Source organism: Ovis canadensis, chromosome 6, assembly GCF_042477335.2.
Source record: "Ovis canadensis isolate MfBH-ARS-UI-01 breed Bighorn chromosome 6, ARS-UI_OviCan_v2, whole genome shotgun sequence".
NCBI classification, from domain to species: domain Eukaryota; kingdom Metazoa; phylum Chordata; class Mammalia; order Artiodactyla; family Bovidae; genus Ovis; species Ovis canadensis.
This window is the reverse complement of record NC_091250.1, coordinates 30,230,229-30,242,758: the sequence shown is the minus strand read 5'-3', so window position 1 is coordinate 30,242,758 and position 12,530 is coordinate 30,230,229. Positions and strand designations below refer to the sequence as shown.

The 12,530-nt window shown below is 38.4% G+C and overlaps 1 non-coding gene across 1 annotated transcript; it reads right to left on the bottom strand.

Moving 5' to 3' along the window:
• Positions 1-11,382: 11,382 nt before the first annotated feature.
• Positions 11,383-11,454, bottom strand: TRNAF-GAA (transfer RNA phenylalanine (anticodon GAA)). The gene has a single exon. It is a non-coding gene; the product is annotated as a tRNA-Phe (tRNA).
• Between the last annotated feature and the right edge of the window lie 1,076 nt (positions 11,455-12,530).

Here is a 12,530-nt window from a genome sequence, read left to right as displayed (position 1 = left end):
TGATGAAAGTGAAAGAGGAGAGTGAAAAAGTTGGCTTAAAGCTCAACATTCAGAAAACAAAGATCATGGCATCCGGTCCCATCACTCCATGGGAAATAGATGGAGAAACAATGGAAACAGTGTCAGACTTTATTTTTGGGGGCTCGAAAATCACTGCAGATGGTGACTGCAGCCATGAAATTAAAAGACACTTACTCCTTGGAAGAAAAGTTATGACCAACCTAGATAGCATATTCAAAAGCAGAGACATTACTTTGCTGACTAAGGTCCGTCTAGTCAAGGCTATGGTTTTTGCTGTGGTCATGTATGGATGTGAGAGTTGGACTGTGAAGAAGGCTGAGGGCTGAAGAATTGATGCTTTTGAACTGTGGTGTTGGAGAAGACTCTTGAGAGTCCCTTGGACTGCAAGGAGATCCAACCAGTCCATTCTGAAGGAGATCAGTCCTGGGATTTCTTTGGAAGGAATGATGCTAAAGCTGAAACTCCAGTACTTTGGCCACCTCATGTGAAGAGTTGACTCATTGGAAAAGACTTTGATGCTGGGAGGGATTGGGGGCAGGAGGAAAAGGGGATAACAGAGGATGAGATGGCTGGATGGCATCACTGACTCGATGGGCATGAGTCTGAGTGAACTCCAGGAGTTGGTGATGGACAGAGAGGCCTGGCGTGCTGCAATTCATGAGGTTGCAAAGAGTCAGACACTACTGAGCGACTGAACTGAACTGAACTGAAAAAAGAACATAAATTGCACTTATATCGATTAATTTGAGAAACTGTTCTGTTTCTTTCATTTATATCTCTTCCATACTAGGGAGGTTCTAATTTTAAAGATGACTGGAGTTTTACTGAAATGCAATATAAGACTGAGCCAACAACATCAAAAATGCTGTTATATTTGGTATTTAGAGTTTAGATGAATTTTAAAATTTCTCGACTCTGTGAACATCTCTGAGTGGTCCAGACTGTGGAGTGCACATAAGTAAGTGATTACTGGCTATCTTCCTCTTTTGATTCCACCTCATCTCATTAGGGTCACCTCTAACTCCCTTCTCCCTCTTCTCTTCTCCATGCAATTCTGTGAACCTCTCTGGGTGTCCCTCACTGTGGAGAAACTTTTTATCTTTAACCTAGATGTTTCATCAATGTGCTGTACAGATGGAGAAGTCTTGAGACTCCTGTAAAAATAAGACTGAAAACCAGAAGCAGAGGGTTAAGTCCAAATCCTGAGAACAACGGAGAACTCCTGACTCCAGGGAACATTAATCGACAGGAGCTCATCAAATGCCTCCATGACCCACCTCCCAGAATATTGGAAATAAAAGCAAAAATAAACAAATGGGACCTAATTAAAATTAAAAGCTTCTGCACAACAAAGGAAACTATAAGCAAGGTGAAAAGACAGCCTTCAGAATGGGAGAAAATAATAGCAAATGAAGCAACTGACAAACAACTAATCTCAAAAATATACAAGCAACTCCTGAAGCTCAATTCCAGAAAAATAACTGACCCAATCAAAAAGTAGGCCAAAGAACTAAAGAGACATTTCTCCAAAGAATACATACAGATGGCTAAGAAACACATGAAAAGATGCTCAACATCACTCATTATCAGAGAAACGCAAATCAAAACCACAATGAGGTACCATTTCACGCCAGTCAGAATGGCTGTGATCCAAAAGTCCACAAGCAATAAATGCTACAGAGGGTGTGGAAAAAAGGGAACCCTCTTACACTGTTGGTGGGAATGCAAACTAGTACAGCCACTATGGAGAACAGTGTGGAGATTCCTTAAAAAACTGGAAATAGAACTGCCATATGACCCAGCAATCCCACTGCTGGGCATACACAGCAAGGAAACCAGAATTGAAAGAGACACATGTACCCCAGTGTTCACCGCAACACTGTTTATAATAGCCAGGACATGGAAGCAACCTAGATGTCCATCAGCAGATGAGTGGATGAGAAAGCTGTGGTACATATACACAATGGAGTATTACTCAGCCATTAAAAAGAATACATTTGAATCAGTTCTAATGAGGTGGATGAAACTGGAGCCGATTATACAGAGTGAAGTAAGCCAGAAAGAAAAACACCAATACAGTATCAGTTCAGTTCAGTTCAGTTCAGTCGCTCAGTCGTGTCCAACTCTTTGTGACCCCATGAATTGCAGCACGCCAGGCCTCCCTGTCCATCACCAACTCCTGGAGTTCACTCAGACTCATGTCCATCGAGTCAGTGATGCCATCCAGCCATCTCATCCTCAGTCGTCCCCTTTTCCTCCTGCCCCAGATCCCTCCCAGCATCAAAGTCTTTTCCAATGAGTCAACTCTTTGCATGAGGTGGCCAAAGTACTGGAGTTTCAGCTTTAGCATCATTCCTTCCAAAGAAATCCCAGGGCTGATCTCCTTCAGAATGGACTGGTTGGATCTCTTTGCAGTCCAAGGGACTCTCAAGAGTCTTCTCCAACACCACAGTTCAAAAGCATCAATTCTTCAGCGCTCAGCCTTCTTCACAGTCCAACTCTCACGCATATATATGGAATTTAGAAAGATGGTAATGATAACCCTGTATGCGAGACAGCAAAAGAGACACAGATGTATAGAACAATCTTTTGGACTCTGTGGGAGAGGGAGAGGGTGGGATGATTTGGGAGAATGGCATTGAAACATGTATAATATCATATAAGAAACAAATCACCAGTCCAGGTTCGATGCAGGATACAGGATGCTTGGGGCTGGTGCACTGGGATGACCCAGAGGGATGGTATGGGGAGGGAGGTGGGAGGGGGGTTCAGGATGGGGAACACGTGTACACCCGTGGTGGATTCATGTTGATGTATGGCAAAACCAACACAATATTGTAAAGTAATTAGCATCCAATTAAAATAAATAAATTTAAATAAAATTTAAAAATACAAATAAATAAATAAAATTTCTCTAAGTAGAACTTAAAATACCTAGTCCCATTTTGGGTCAGGTTAAAGCGGCAGAGACTTCATTGCAAACTATATTTGAGGGTCTGGCAGGATGCAGGTACTCTGCAGTATTTAAACTGGATTACTCATATTTTTGGAGATTCAGAAAGACTTTTATGTGCTATGAGGGCATGAAAAATATTGAAGGAGTCAACTTTTTAAATCCTTCCCTACCATATTTGCTCTTTTCTAAAGCTGATCTGTTGTAGAGCAAGCCTGGAGCTGAAGTATCTTACAGGTTCTCTTACTTAATTTTTTTTCAGTTATCCCTTTTGCCCACCCTGAATTTCAATAATATATCTTAGCAAGATATATATAAGACACAAATCAATATGTAGGTACCTGGTGGAGACCTCTTCATTCAAGACATGGACAAAACACAGTATGACTTCATACCTTTCTGTATCTTATACCTATGTCAGTTAAAGCTAATCTATGGCATTAGAAACAATGTCTGGGTTCACAGTTGGGATGTGCTAAACTAGATGTATTTTACAGCAGTGATGACAATCTACATTTAATGGTCTCATCTCTTCCATCCCCCAACATGGTAAAAGAATGCAGAGTTTCTAGGAGAATACCCTGAGGGCAAATGGGAAAGCTTCAGTGAGAAATAGGACTTGTCCAGTCTACCTGCTTATACCTTTCAAAATTACATCTGTCTAAATTTTATTTTTTAAGTAGAATTTTTATTATATAAATTTCAGGAATGCAGCATTATCACTGAGCTTCTCTATACACTACAAAGTGATCACAGTCACAAGTCTAGTTGCCAGCCAGTACCATAAAGCTGACTCCTTTTACCCATTTTTCTCCACACCCCAACCCGCTTCTACTCTGGTAGCCACTAATCTGTTCTCTGTATATCTATGAGTTTGTATTTGTTTTGTTTTTCTTTTTTTTAGAATCCACATATGAGAGAAATATGGTATTTGTCTTCCTCCATCTGACTCACTTCACTTAGTATAATAGTTTCAAGGTCCATCCATGTTACTACAAATGGCAGAGTTTCATTTTTTTATGGTTAAGTAGTATCCCATATATGTATATACACACACTTATGGAAGTAATGCTGCAATGAACATAAGGGTACATGTATTTGCATTAGTGTTTACATGTTCCATGCATACATATCCAGAAGTGGAATACCTGGGTCATACAGTAGATTTATTCTTAATTTGTTTTTAGGAATCTCTCTACTGTCTAGTCAAGGCTATGGTTTTTCCTGTGGTAATGTATGGATGTGAGAGTTGGACTCTGAAGAAGGCTGAGCGCCAAAGAATTGATGCTTTTGAACTGTGGTGTTGGAGAAGACTCTTGAGAGTCCCTTGGACTGCAAGGAGATCCAACCAGTCCATTCTGAAGGAGATCAGCCCTGGGATTTCTTTGGAAGGAATGATGCTAAGGCTGAAACTCCAGTACTTTGGCCACCTCATGCGAAGAGTTGACTCATTGGAAAAGACTCTGATGCTGGGAGGGATTGGGGGCAGGAGGAGAAGGGGATGACAGAGGATGAGATGGCTGGATGGCATCACTGACTCGATGGACGTGAGTCTGGGTGAACTCCAGGAGTTGGTGATGGACAGGGAGGCCTGGTGTGCTGTGATTCATGAGGTCGCAGAGTCGGACATGACTGAGCGACTGAATTGAACTGAACTGATACTGTTTTCCATAGTGGCTTCATTAATTTATAGTTCTATTTAACTTCTACACAGAGTACATCATGAGAAACGCTGGACTGGAAGAAACACAAGCTGGAATCAAGATTGCCGGGAGAAATATCAATAACCTCACATATGCAGATGACACCACCCTTATGGCAGAAAGTGAAGAGGAGCTAAAAAGCCTCTTGATGAAAGTGAAAGAAGGAGCAAAAAAGTTGGCATAAACCTCAACATTCAGAAAATGAAGATTGTGGCATCTGGTCCCATCACTTCATGGGAAATAGATGGGGAAACAGTGGAAACAGTTTCAGACTTTATTTTGGGGTCTTGAAAATCACTGCAGATGGTGACTGCAGCCATGACATTAAAAGATGCTTACTCCTTGGAAGAAAAATTATGACCAACCTAGGTAGCATATTCAAAAGCAGAGACATTACTTTGCCTACTGAGGTCCGTCTAGTCAAGGCTATGGTTTTTCCTGTGGTCATGTATGGATGTGAGAGTTGGACTGTGAAGAAGGCTGAACACCGAAGAATTGATGCTTTTGAAGTGTGGTGTTGGAGAAGACTCTTGAGAGTCCCTTGGACTGCAAGGAGATCCAACCAGTCCATTCTGAAGGAGATCAGCCCTGGGATTTCTTTGGAAGGACTGATGCTAAAGCTGAAACTCCAGTACTTAGGCCACTTCATGAGAAGAGTTGACTCATTGGAAAAAAAACTCTGATGCTGGGAGGGATTGGGGGCAGGAGAAGAAGGGGACCACCAAGGATGAGATGGCTGGATGGCATCACTGACTCGATGGATGTGAGTCTGAGTGAACCCCGGGAGATGGTGATGAACAGGGAGGCCTGGCGTGCTGCAGTTCATGGGGTCACAGATTCGGACACGACTGAGCGACTGAACTGAACTGAACTGAACCAACAATGTATACAAGAACTCCATTTTCTCCACATCCTCTCCATTATTTGTCATTTTTGTCTTTTTAGTAAAAGCTATTCTAACAAATATGAGGTGATATTTCATTGTTGTATTGATTTGTATTTTCCTTATTAGTGATGTTGTACATCTTCGTTTGTGCTGGTTGGCCATCTGTATGTCTTCTTTGGAAAAACAATCTAGAAATTCTGCCCATTTTAAATTGAGTTGTTTCTTTTGTTGTTGTTGAGTTGCTTGAGTTCTTCATATATTTTGAATATTTGCCCCTTATTGAATATACTAACATGATTTATAAAAATCTTCTGCCTTTCAATAGGTTGACTTTTCTTTTGATAGCTGTTTCCCTTGCTGTACAGAAGCTTTTACAGTCTAATGTAGTCTGATTTATTTTCACCTTTTTCCTTTGCTTTTGGAGCCTGTTCCACATAAATAGCACCAAGGTGTCAGTGAGATTACTGCCTATGTTTTCTTATAAGAATTTTATGACTTCAGGTTTTACACTCACGTCTCTAATCAATTTTGAGTTACTTTTTGTGTGTGATGTAAGAGAGTGGTCTAGTTTCATTATTTTGCATGTGGCTGTCTCGTTTTCCAACACCAGAAAAAATAGTCTCCTCTTATTTTGAAGAGGCTATTCTTTCTCCAGTGTGTATTTTTGCTCCATTGTCATAAATTGTCCATATATGTTTACGTTCATTTTCACTTTTATGGATGCAAGCATTGAGAAATATAGTGCACACAGATAAGTAAAGAGTATAAGTGCTCTTAAATGGCAGCCCACTCCAGCATTCTCGCCTGGAGAATCTCATGGACAGAAGAGTCTGGCAGGCTACAGTCCATGGGGTTGCAAAGAGTCAGACACAACTGAGCGTCTGAGCAGGAGTGGCATAATTGCTCTAAGTAGGACCTTTAGGAAATGATGAATAGCTATGATGTTAACTTCCATCTTTGTCTTATTTCAATTTCAGGGGAAATTTTTATTATTTTATGAAACTGATAGAGAAGGAAAAAAGTGAAAAAAAGAACCAAGACTAAGAATGTTAAGAAGAGAAACCATTCCTACAGACTTTTATACTTTGCTGTTGTTTAGTCCTGAAGTTGTGCCCAAAAGAACACCATGGATTGTAGTCTGCCAGACTTCTCTGTCTATGGGATTTCCCAAGCAGGAGTACTGCAGTGAGTTGCTATTTCCTTCTGACTTTAATATTTTAAAAAGCTACATGGTTGTATTTGATAAGACTTAATTCTTCAAAAACTATTAAGTAACTTCAGACAAGCAGGAACTATATAAATCTGTGACTCTGTTAGTAGAAGTAATTGTAAGCTTCCCATTCCTAGTTTACTAAGTATTTTAAAATCATGAATTAATGTTGAACTTCATTAATGCAGTGATTGTCTGCTACTTATTGACCAAATGTAAAATGGTAGCCGAATGACAATAAAGCCTGCCTATGCTCTATATGTACCAGCCTCTTGGACACAGAGGAAAAGGGGAAAGGGAAAATGGAAACTGGGTCTGGAGAGGAAATTTTTACAGTTTAAAATTAAATAAAAAATGTAGGGCCTCCCTAGTGGTCCAGTGGCTAAGAATCTGCCCGCCAATGCCGGGGACATGAGTTCGATTCCTAGTCTGGGAAGATCCCACATGCTGTGGGGCAGTGAAGCCCATGCACCACAGCCCCTGAGCAGTGCTCTCGAGCCTGTGAGCTGCAATTATTGAGCCCACCTGCCCTAGAGCCTGCACTGCCACTAGAGAAGCTGTCTCAATGAGAAGCCCAAGAACTGCAACAAAGGGTCGCCCCTGCTCACCACAGCTAGAGAAAGCCCGCAGCAATGAAGACCCAGCACAGCCAAAAGTAAAGAAGTGAAAATAAGTAAATCTTTCAAAAGAGAGACTTTTAAAAATACAGTAACTAAAAAATGAAGCGCAATAGCCAAATCATGACGATTGTAGAAAAATAGAGAAGCCAATCAAAATTAAACAACAACTAAAACAAAACAAACTCATATTCTCACAATTAGAGATAACCATCATGTTTAGTTTGGTGGAGAATATTTAAGGATAAAAAAGCTTAATCACTAGAATATTTTCTATTCAAATGTCCTGTGACAGATCCAAAGAATAATTACTATGGTATAATATTTGTATTGAACTATCTATGTGATGTGTTCTTTAATCAGCAAGAGATATCTTTGAAGCAATAGATATCATTATTCTCACTAGAGAATAATGTTTGCATCAGCATAATTAGGACTTTCTTAATGGCTCAGATGGTAAAGAATCTTCATGCAATGCAGAAGACCTGGGTTTGATTCCTGGGTTGGGAAGATCCCCTGGAGAAGGGAATGACTAACAACTCCAGTATTCTTGCCTGGCGAATCCCATGGACAGAGGAGCCTGGTGGGCTACAGTCCGTAGGGTTGCAAAGAGTTGGACACAACTGAGTGACTAACTGGAGAAGGAAATGGCAACCCACTCCAGTACTCTTGGCTGGAACACTTTCACTTTTCACTTTCAGCATAGTTAAATGTGTTCTATAGTATTTTTAAATATGAACGCCAAAATAACCATTTTAATCAATGAATGCATATATATACATACACATATATGCATATGTGTATATGTGCATGTGTATATGTGCACATATATACACATGCATATGTGTGTGTATATGTATACACACACACACACACACACATACCCACTCATAAATATGGATGGGCCATTTTGATCGTTTCTAGTTAACTTCCAAAAACATTAAGGTGAAACACTGCTTAGAAATAATCCAAGGACTCAACTGCTTCCTCCAGCTGTTGCGGTGTTTGCATTTTCTTTTTTAAAGATTTCCTTGAAGAATTAGAGCTAATACAACAGTTGAAGCCAGAGAGCTGCCTGGGTGACCAGGGCTCTTCCACTTAGACACAGCATGCTTGATCCTGTTCTTATGCAGACACTAGTGGGAGCTTTGCCTGTGTACCAAGCAGAGGAGCATATTTTCAAATTATTGTGAAGAGTTTCAGGGTTGTATGACAAGATAAAGTGGTATCAAGTTGTTTATTGCAGAATGCCCTCTCCAGGGTTTTAGCCAAAGTCTTCACACTTCAGGTAGATTCTCCAGCTTGCCAAGAGAGGAGGAATTTCCCCCAGCTGGGTGCTGCCTTTTCATGGTTGCTGCTGACTGAAAAATAATGTCTAGTTTTATAACTTCTCTCCTCAGTATAATATCCCTATGTCTTTTTGATTTTTCTTCACCCCTCTTGAATTTAAATGGAATCAGATCTCTGTTAAACACTTTCATTCTTTTATAAAGTATATCTTTGATATAAAACATGGTGATAATATTGTTAAGAGTGAATTAGCATAATGTTTAATTCAAATTTTCCTTGTTCTTACATCTCTTCATTTTACGTGTTCTCTTTTCTGTCTGCTTTCTCCTCTCCGTCCAATGTCTACCTACTGAAGGGCATGTTCAGTCAGCCAGAGAGGAGGTTTAAATGGGTACTTGGTAGCTTAAAGACTCAGTTTCAGAGCTGACCTTTCCTCTGTTTCCACTCTTCCAGAATCATGCCAGTCTGATTAAATTAAGTGAAGATACTTTTTAAGACCAACTCAGAAAATCAACAGTGAAATATAAAGTTTCTCATAATATTAATATCAAAGTTATTGGAGGTATTGCTTCTCTTCCACATTCTCTAACTGGGAAAAGGATTACCAGTATCTGTGAGGGATGAGAGGAAGTGGCCTAGACTCACTGGATGAGGAAAGCTGTTATACCAATATGATGTAATATGCTTGGGTAGGTGACAGTTGGTATCCTATGATATTCCACATCAGACCATGCAAGAACATAAGTTTTCAGAAGGAAGCGTTTGTATGATCTGACACCTTTGCTTATCAAGATTATTCATTACCTCTCTATTATAAAATTTTCAACATTCCCATGTCCACGTCTAAGAATGCCCTTTGGCATTTATTTATTAAATTAAGCTAAACAAAAATATTTTAATTTTTCAAGTTGAGATTTTTGCCTCTCTTTGAATAATAGGAGATACACTGGGATTGTTCAATATAAGGATTGGAGAACATTTAAAGTCCTAAATTTTAATATATTTATTTTACTTTTAAGTGATTTACTGAAAATATATATTCGTACTTCAAGCTCAGCATTGGGCTAGACACTTTTGGTTTAAATTTATACTTCTCTAATAATGATGAGGTGGAATATATTATCATGTAGTTTGTCATTCACACACTATCTTTAGTGAAGTCTCTATTTAAATCTTTTGCTTATTTTTTGAAGTCGGTTGTATGTTTTCTTAATACTGAGTTTTGAAATTCTTTAAAAATTCTGGAGGTGAGTCCTAATTAGATTTTACAACTATTTTTTTTACCAGACTGTGGGTTGTCTTTTTATTTCTGTAACAGTGTCTTTCAAAGAGCAGACGTTTTAAATTTGGTAGAGTCAATTTTGTCAGTTTGTTCTCTTAAGGATCATGCTTTTAGTGTAGTATCCAAAAAATTTTGTTTTGTTGGTTACATATGTCCAACTTTTTGCGATCCCATGCACTATGGCCTGCCAGGCTCCTCTCTCTGTGGGATGTCCCAGGTGAGAATACTGGAGAGGTTGCTATTTCCTTCTCCAGGGGATCTTCCCGACCCAGGGATCATATCTGCACATCTTGTATCTTCTGCATTGCCAGGCAGTTCTTTACCACTGAACTACCAGGGAAGTGTAGCTTGCCCCTGCTTTTCAGCTGTCCTCAATTATTATTTTTCTTTTGGGAGAGTGTTTCTGCTGATTTTTTAAATTTTTTTACAGAATGGTCAATAAAAAAAGGAAAAAAGAAATGGACTATCTTAGTTGTTAAGTGTCATGTGAATGTGTGTATCCTAAGTATTTCAGACAACATAGTTCAAATATGAATAGCATATCTCATTATTTATGTTTTAGTCATTGATTGATTGAAGTGGTGAAGAATACTAAAGTCGCTAGCAAAACTTAGCTGAGTAAATGTTTTACATGTTTAGTAAAAGATATATTAATCTCATCACAGGGGAGCTTTTACAACTAACCATGGAGTTGTAAAATGAGCTGTAAAATGGATTTGATTTTGGAATATTACAAGCTGTGTCATTATGGCTAAGATTAACTATATAGCCTGATAAAGGTCTATTGCAGTGATGTCACACATGGGAAGCTGTTTGATAATTACAGCTGACTTACTGGAATTTAAAGGGCAGGAAAAAGGGCACCTTTGAGTAATTATCAGTAATAGAAAGACATATGATTTGTGCAAGGTAATAGAGAATAATGATTTCACAATGATAGATGATAGAAAGGGTTAAGTCCTAAGCAAGTTAGAAGCTTTAACGGTGGAATAAAGTTATAATTTCTTTTGGTCCAGTTGAGTGATCATCTAGAGCCTGTATCAGTTAAACAATTTTACTCTAGTGCTCTCTACAAAATGGGATACTCTACCCTAATGATGGAACGTGCAAACTTTAAGTTTGCATTGCATTGTAGGTCTTTGAGATTTAGGTCTTCCTTGTTGATTTTCATTTTACTTACCGAAGGGTAAATGTATGTATTAAACTCCAACAATAATCAAATCTGTATGTCTTTTCTGCTGGCATTTTCTCCTGTTCAAGCACTGTTTATAATGTTTAAGTGTTGAAAGTGAAGGTGAAGTCACTCAGTCATATCCGACTCCTAGCGACCCCATGGACTATAGCCTACCAGGCTCCTCCCTCCATGGGATTCTCTAGGCAAGAGTACTGGAGTGGAGTGCCATTGCCTTCTCCAGGGGTCTTCCCAACCCAGGGATCGAACCCAGGCCTCCTGAATTTCAGACAGACGCTTTAACCTCTGAGCCACCAGGGAAGCGGTGATATATTAAGTTTCCCAGGCTACTGTAAGCCACATAAAGCATGGCAGATTGAATTCACTAAATTGTATTTTCAGAACTGACTAGGAATACCATCTCTACTCTTGACCCTCAGTATACTGCTTAGATTTTTTAATCCATAAAATAATATTACTAAACCCAGTGGTTTTCCTGGCAAAAATCTAGATTAATGACCTCCTTCACTTGGAGGGGGGTCAAAGACAAACTTTGTCAAAGACAAACTAAGGAGTGATCATTAGTATGTACTCTTTTTCACTCACTTGAAGATCAGGAACTGGCAAAGCTAACTCTTGGAACAGTGATTACCTCTGGGAGAGAACAAGCTATTGACCTGGAAGAGGCACACGGAGACTTCTATGTTAGAACATTTCTACATCTTGATGTGGAAGTTGATATAGTATGTGCAAAAATGTATTTACCTATGCCGACACAATTTATGCAACATACTGCATATATGGTATACTGAAATATATGTTTAAAAGTTTTAAATACAATAAATATAACAATTATATATATGTATATATATATATACACACACAAATATGCTGAATGATTCACCAAGAACAGCACCAAATTATATATGACAAATATTTAGAAATGCCACAGTAAGTTGGTAGAAACTCACATTTATACTGTAGAACTTAACATTCCCCTATATAGCAATTAAATAGATACAAGATAATGTCAAATTCAAATCACTACATTAATGCCAGAACCAGAAAAAGGCAGAAACATGCTTTTCACAATTATAAGTTAATAGAGTACGTTTACAGAATATAATTTAATCCATTTAAAAGTCCTAATAAGAATTTGGTAAGGTAATGAAATGTAAGAAATTATATTTCTTATAAAAAGTAACTGTATATAAGTGCTTTAAAATATTTTCTTATTTGTTAGTTAAAACATAAAATGGGAAAACATAAGATTAATTTGAATAAAATGAAAAATATGAGAATAATCTAAACAAGGAATAATAAGATTATGAGAACACTATAATTTTTTGAAAGATATAAAATATGAGTTAATTTAATATAAAGATTTGTTGTATTTC